Source organism: Panthera leo, chromosome D1, assembly GCF_018350215.1.
Source record: "Panthera leo isolate Ple1 chromosome D1, P.leo_Ple1_pat1.1, whole genome shotgun sequence".
Classification (NCBI taxonomy): Eukaryota; Metazoa; Chordata; class Mammalia; order Carnivora; family Felidae; genus Panthera; species Panthera leo.
In genome coordinates, this window is record NC_056688.1 from 28,035,878 (window position 1) to 28,042,696 (window position 6,819).

Genomic DNA, 6,819 nt, shown 5'->3' on the forward strand with positions numbered 1-6,819 from the left:
CAGACAAAAAACACATATCAAGAATGGCAAAGAAGGAAGAATTTAGGTTAAACTAAATGGACTTGGCTGTTTTGGTAAATCAAAAATAATTGAGTATAAGGCAATTCCATATGGCTAAATCTAATAAAAGGACCTTGGGTTCAAGATGACATAGCAGTTGTACCAGCACTGGAAGACATGTTTCCATACTTACTATCACTTATGAGAAAAAAAACTTATTTAATTAGGTTTCTATTACTTGTAGATGAATATAATCCTAATGAATCTATGTGGAGCAAAATTTTGTCTCTTTCTAACTTCTGCCAATTAGAACTATTCAAAAACATAACTAATATTGTGTGATCCTCTTTCTAAAAGATGCCTATCATGAATACTACTTATCTTGACATTCTTAGTTCCTTCTTATGATTATTGTATGGCATGATTTTAAACCATTAATCATCCTGATCCTTATCTTCTGGACATGCTCTAGTTTGATAATGATTCACTAAAATGCATTACCAAACTCTCCTAGATATAGTTTGATTGATAAGTGAGGCATGGACTCTTACCTACCACATTTTGGACTTTATAGTTATATAAGTTCACTTTATTATTGTATTATTTTCTTTTTTTATTATTTATTTATTTATTTTTAATTCTTTTAACATATATTTATTTTTGAGACAGAGAGAGACAGAACGTGAACGGGGGAGGGAGACACAGAATCTGAAACAGGCTCCAGGGTCTGAGCTGTCAGCACAGAACCCGACGCGGGGCTTGAACTCACAATGTTTATTTATTTATTTTTTTTTGAGAGACAGAAAGAGAGAGAGCAAGAGGGGCAGAGAGAGAGAATGACAGAGGATTCAAAGTGAGCTTTCTGCTGAGAGCAGACAGCTGGATGCAGGGCTTGAACTCATGAACCATGAGATTATGACCTGAGCTAGGACACTCATGATTATGAGTAGGACACTTAACTGACTGAGCCACCCAGGCATCCCTATTCTCTCTCTCTCTCTCTCTCTCTCTCTCTCTCTCTTTCAGATACCACACTCTTGGTTCATATTGATGTTGTACTCATTCTTCTCACACACAAAAAAAAATGCCATTATGTAAGACCTCTCCTATTCTTGCTTATAGTTAATTTTCTTTAAATTTTTCTTCTAAGTTTTTGAAATTTTACTGCACCTTGTGTCCTGTATTTAAATTCACTTTGATTATTTTTGGATTCCAATGATCTGTCACCATCAGCTTTGTGTCATCCTTAAATGATATAGACTTGTAATCTCCACATCATGAAGACGAATGATTTAAAAAAAAAAAAGCAACATAATAGACCCAAGGGTATGGCCAAGTTCTTCATTACATTCATATTTCAATAATAGACTCAATGGCATGGCCAAGTTTTTACTTATATTATATTTTACCCACTCCAGAATGATTTATTCATACCCTTCTGTATCTTAGCCAAAAACAACAACAAAACATAGTTTTTACACTGAAGGAAGTAGACAATTCAATACGACATAGTAAGTACTGAGATAAAAGTAAGTGTTGTTTGCTATGGCATCATCTAGAAGACTTTTTGAGTCAGAAAAGTCTTCTAGAAGGAAGATATATGAAGGCTGAGACACAAACTTGACTATATTTAACCAGGTAAGAGGAAAGATAAATGTTAGACTGCATATGTCAGAGCCTAGAGAAAGGAGACCATGGTAGGAATCCAGGAATCCAATACCAGTTTGGCTAGATGGACTGTGCTTGTGTGATTTGGGGGCTTTAGGGAATGGGGAAGAAGGGATGAAGATAGACAGACAAGATTTATAGGGAGAGATGTAAGCAGAAGTCAGAGCTTGAATGGCATATGTTTCTTATTAAAGATTTTATATTGAGAGACAAGTATTGAAGGTTGCATGTCAGATAGTAAAATGATGATTTGCAGTTTTAATTATTAAATAACATTATTTGAGTTATTTAAAAATGTTAACATGCTTTAAAAAATCTTGCAATGTTGTTCTAGTGACAGTGTGGAAAATGAATTAAAAAGGGGGCAAGACTAGAGGCAAGGTAACCTTCTAGAGGATGTTGCACCCAATCAGCAACCAGGGTGAGTGCTGCAGAGATGGGGAGATACAGGAGTATTCAAGAATTGTGGAGGTTGAAGGGTTATAACTTGGATATGGAAAGGAAAGAGGATGGCAAGTGATAAAGGAAAGTGAAAGAAAACTTCTAGTTTGGGGGTAAGTGATGTTCAGGTGGATTTTAAGGAGATGGTGATAAATGCAGTTTGGGTCATGATGGGTTTGAAGATGCCTAATGGGCATTTTCAAGGTGTTATCCAATAAGAAGCTAACTACATCAATCTGGAACTCTGGAGAGATCTCTAACCTTCAACAAAGATGGTCTACAACATAGATACAATTAATGACCCAGGAAGAGAGTACAGAGTATATACTAGGTAACTAGTATTTAAAGTTTGGGAAGAGAAGAAATCTTGGGAAGATAATTGACAAGAAGTGACCAAAAACATATAAGAAAATCCAGGAAAGTGTGATGCCACCAAGGTCAAATGATGTGTATTTGGAGAAGGCAGGAACAATGATAGTGTCAAATGCTGCTGAGGATCAAATGAGATTATACTTAGTGACAAAAATATCTTCTATGCCCTTGGGAAAACAGTTTCATGGGGTAGAGCCCTAGTGTAGGTAATAAAAGTAAGGTAAGGATATAGAAAATGTGAGCAATTATTTCAAAAAAGTTTTTGTGTTGTTATTATTGTTTTAAAAAAAGAGGGAGGAAATAGGGGGATAAAGGGGAATTGCAGTTGGAGAAGATGTGGCTTTTGTAAGAGGGGAAAGACCTCTTTGAATGCTGAAGGGCAGGGGATAGTAAAGGGAAGGATGAAAGGAAGATCTAGGAGATGACTGACCAAGTGAGGTCTGTTAGGGAATATGAAAGGGTAGGAGGAGTGGTGAATCTTGAGCACCAGTAAAAAAATGAGTCATGAAGACAAGGAGAAAGAAAAATTGCATGACTATATAAAGTAAGGAAGGAGAAACTTATTTGAGAATTCCCATTATGATTGGATTCAACTGAAAATGACAGAAACTACACAGTAAAAATGGTTTAAATAAGATAGAAGTTTTTCTCTGTGGCCACAGAAACACTCCACTTTGTTCATGGCTGGTGTCATGTTTTCTAAGCTGAGAGACCCAGCCCTTTCTGTGGCTTGGATCTATTGTACATGGTTTTGACCTTCTATCTAAGATGGCAGCATCTGTGTGCCAGACAGTGGGACAAAAGAGGAGAGGAAGAAGAGACAGAATGCTCTAGTGTACTATCTCCCAAAGAAGGTTCCTTCCTGGAAGCCCTCACATGGCACTCTCCATTTCATGCCTTTGGACAGAACTTGGTTACACTGCTTCTTTCAGATGCAAGGGAGTGTGGGGAATGCATCATCCACTTTGGATGACCACATGCCCAGACAAATTCAGGGGCTTATTATCATGGCAGGAGGGGAGGATGGATGTTAAGAGACAATTAGCATTTTGTATGACAGGAGGGAATGTTAGATCTCCCCCCAAGAAGGATGGAAGAAGCCTTTGGGCCCATACAACACACATGTGGTTAAGATATCACCACCTACTTTGTGGCATCTAACCATGAATTTTCAACATTTCTAGTCATTAGAGAAATGCGAATCAAAATCACAATGAAATACTACTTTACACCCATTAGGATGGCTGTTGTTTAAAACATTTAAAAAGAGAAGTAAAGAAATGTTGGTGATGATATGGACAAATTGAACTGGAACCCCTGTGCATTGCTGGTGGGCAAGTAAAGTGGTGCAACTATTGTGACAAACAGTTTGGTGGTTCCTCAAAAAGTTAAAAATGGAATTATTGTATGATCTAGTAATTCCACTTCTAGGTATATACAAATTTTCAAACAAAAATTTGAAAGAAGGGACTCATATTTGTACAGCCATCTTCATAGCAGCATTATTCACAATAGGCAAAAAGTGGAAGCAACCCATCAGTGGATGAATGGATCCATCAGTGGATCCATCAGTGCATGGATAGATCAACAAAATACAATGTATATGTACAGTCAAGTGTTCTCCAGCCTTAATGAAATTAATGAATGAAATTCTGACACGTGCTACAACATGGATGAATCTTGAAAACAGTGTGAAAGAAATCAGACACAAAAGGGTAAATATTGTATGAGTCCACTTATATGAGGTACTTATGAAAGACAAATTCATAGATACAGAAACTAAAAGTTTCCAGTGGCTGAGGGGAGGAAGGAATGGGGAGTTATTATCCGATGGGTAAATGTTCTGTTTGGGATGATGAAGAAGTTCGGGAGATGGATGGTAATGATGGCTGCACAACACTGTGAATGTATTAATGCCACTGCATTGTGCATTTAAAATGTTTAAAATGGTTTCTTTTATGTTGCATATAACTTACTCAGATAAAGAAAAATGCAAAAAGAGGGAGAATCAGCTGTCCTTGTGCAGTAGGGATACAGCCAAACTTTTCAGCTTGGCTGCAGGAAGTTGGAGGAGTCTGCATTCAATGACTTTGATTTTCTCTGAGCATAAATTGGCCAAGAGGTGTGTTTGCACACATGTGTGTACATGTTCACATACATGTCCATAAATCTGTATGTTTTGTTTTCCAGAAAGCAGAAAAGGACAAAAACAGTGACCTGTGTAATGGGCAAAACCCTCCTATGTAATAACCCTCCTTTCCTCATGGCTTTCTCTCCTCCCTGATTTTCAGATACAATATGATCAACTCCTACCCTATTTTTCCATCTCTGTTTATGGTTCTGGTCCTGCCATGTAGGAGATGGTAGCAGACCATCTCTCAAACATGGGCTGATCTCCAACTCCTTTCTTGAGTTAACCCTGAAAGGAATTACACAGACTGAGTTTTACATTTACAGCTTGCAGAGCATAACCACATAAATTATATTTCTTGATCTGTACATTAGTCAGAATATTCTTTCTCAACTGAGCTCTATCATCAACTCTGACCTTTGATATTGAGTTTTTCCCAGAGCCTTTATTTTCCTCATCCATAAAATAGGATATTTAAACTTCCTTGGAATGTAGTTTCCATGTTTTCACTGAATTATGTTTGTGAAACCTGGTACTCAATACTTATCAGAAAAGTAGAAGCCAACATTTTTATGGGGTTTTTGAGCAGCTCATTTACTGGGGACTTCAATTCCCTCTCAGTCCCCCTCACCATGTCCCCCACACACACCCCCACCACCACCACCTGGACCACTCTTTCTCCTATAATCACTCACCAGTTCAGTTCAGGTAGGCCTCTGGATGACCTGTATCTGTCCCTCCTCTCCTGCCTGTCTGCCCTGTCTCTGTTCAGGCTCTGTCTCTTGCTTTTGCTCCACTGACCCCAGACACTGACCCTGGACACTAATGCCCCACCACAGCACAGTGCCTTTGCACACACTGCAAATATCCTTCCTGTAGGATTAGCCCAGTGCAACACTGTACTAACTTGTTTTAATATTGAGGGTGATGGAATAAACAAGACCAGGAAAAGAATTTAAAGGGCTGAAAAGGAGGACAGAGTTGTGATACCCACTCTACTACTCTATCATTTCTATACTGAGCCTTCATGTGGACCACTCATTAGTTTCCTTGTTACTAGTCTGCCCAAGGAAAAGAAGGAGTTTATTTCTATATAATGTCCTTAGAGTTGTGGCAGTTCAAGTGTAGTCCCTGAATCAGAAAGTCTGGAGCTTTCTGGAACATAGCTATGTGCATTTTAATAAGCCCTTTAGGTGATTGATGCTAAATTTGGAGAACCACTGACTTAGAGAAGTAGTGAACACAGATGGAGGGAGCTCTGACTAGAAAGGTCAGTGGTGGGGGATGGAGGTGGAGAGGATAGTCACATCTCTGTCCTCATATGAGGGGTCTCAGTTTCTCTTGAATATAACCACCTTAGGGGGGAAAAAAAAAAACAAAAACATCAGGGCAGAGCAAGCTTGGTGGTATGTAAGCAATGAAAATATATAAAATAAATAATTGAATATTACCTTTTGCTAGGATTGCCAGATTTAGCAAATAAAAATCCAGACACTCAATAAATTTGAATTCCAGATAAGCAACAATTTTTTTTATTATCACAGCATATACTTATACTAAAAAATTATTTGCTGTTGATCTGAATTTCAAAGTTAAACGGGCATCTTGCATTTATTCTATTTTTTATTTTTAATTTTTTTTAACGTTTATTTATTTTTGAGACAGAGAGAGACAGAGCATGAATGGGGGAGGGTCAGAGAGAGAGGGAGACACAGAATCTGAAACGGGCTCCAGGCTCTGAGCTGTCAGCACAGAGCCCGACGCGGGGCTCGAACTCACGGACCGTGAGATCATGACCTGAGCCGAAGTCTCATGACCTGAGCCGAAGTCGGATGCTTAACCCACTGAGCCACCCAGGCGCCCCATCATTTATTCTGTTTTTATCTGGTCCTTTACCTTTTGTCCATTGAGTACTAGCTATGTAAGGGAAATAGCCTGATAAGAATTAGGCGTTTAAAAGTTGGAAGTTTTAGTAGTCTGTTTATTTACTTTTTAATGAAGAGGAATATGATTTGGCTGGGAAGAAAAAGAATGGCTGTTCTTCCTGGATCATTGGATTGTTTGTAAAATCTACATCTGGAAAGAGGGAGGGAGGGAGGGAGGGGGAGAGAGAGGGAGGGAGACAGAGAGTGATAAAATAGAGAAAGAAACAAGATGGTGGTTGAAAGTGGCTCACATGCCAGAAAGTTCCTACCTCTTGAAGTAAG

The 6,819-nt window shown here is 38.5% G+C and overlaps 1 non-coding gene across 1 annotated transcript; it reads left to right on the top strand.

The window, feature by feature from the left end:
- Positions 1 to 3,527: 3,527 nt before the first annotated feature.
- LOC122201555 lies at positions 3,528 to 3,654 on the top strand. Its single transcript, XR_006194251.1, has one exon. It is a non-coding gene; the product is annotated as a U6atac minor spliceosomal RNA (small nuclear RNA).
- The last annotated feature ends 3,165 nt before the right edge of the window (positions 3,655 to 6,819 follow it).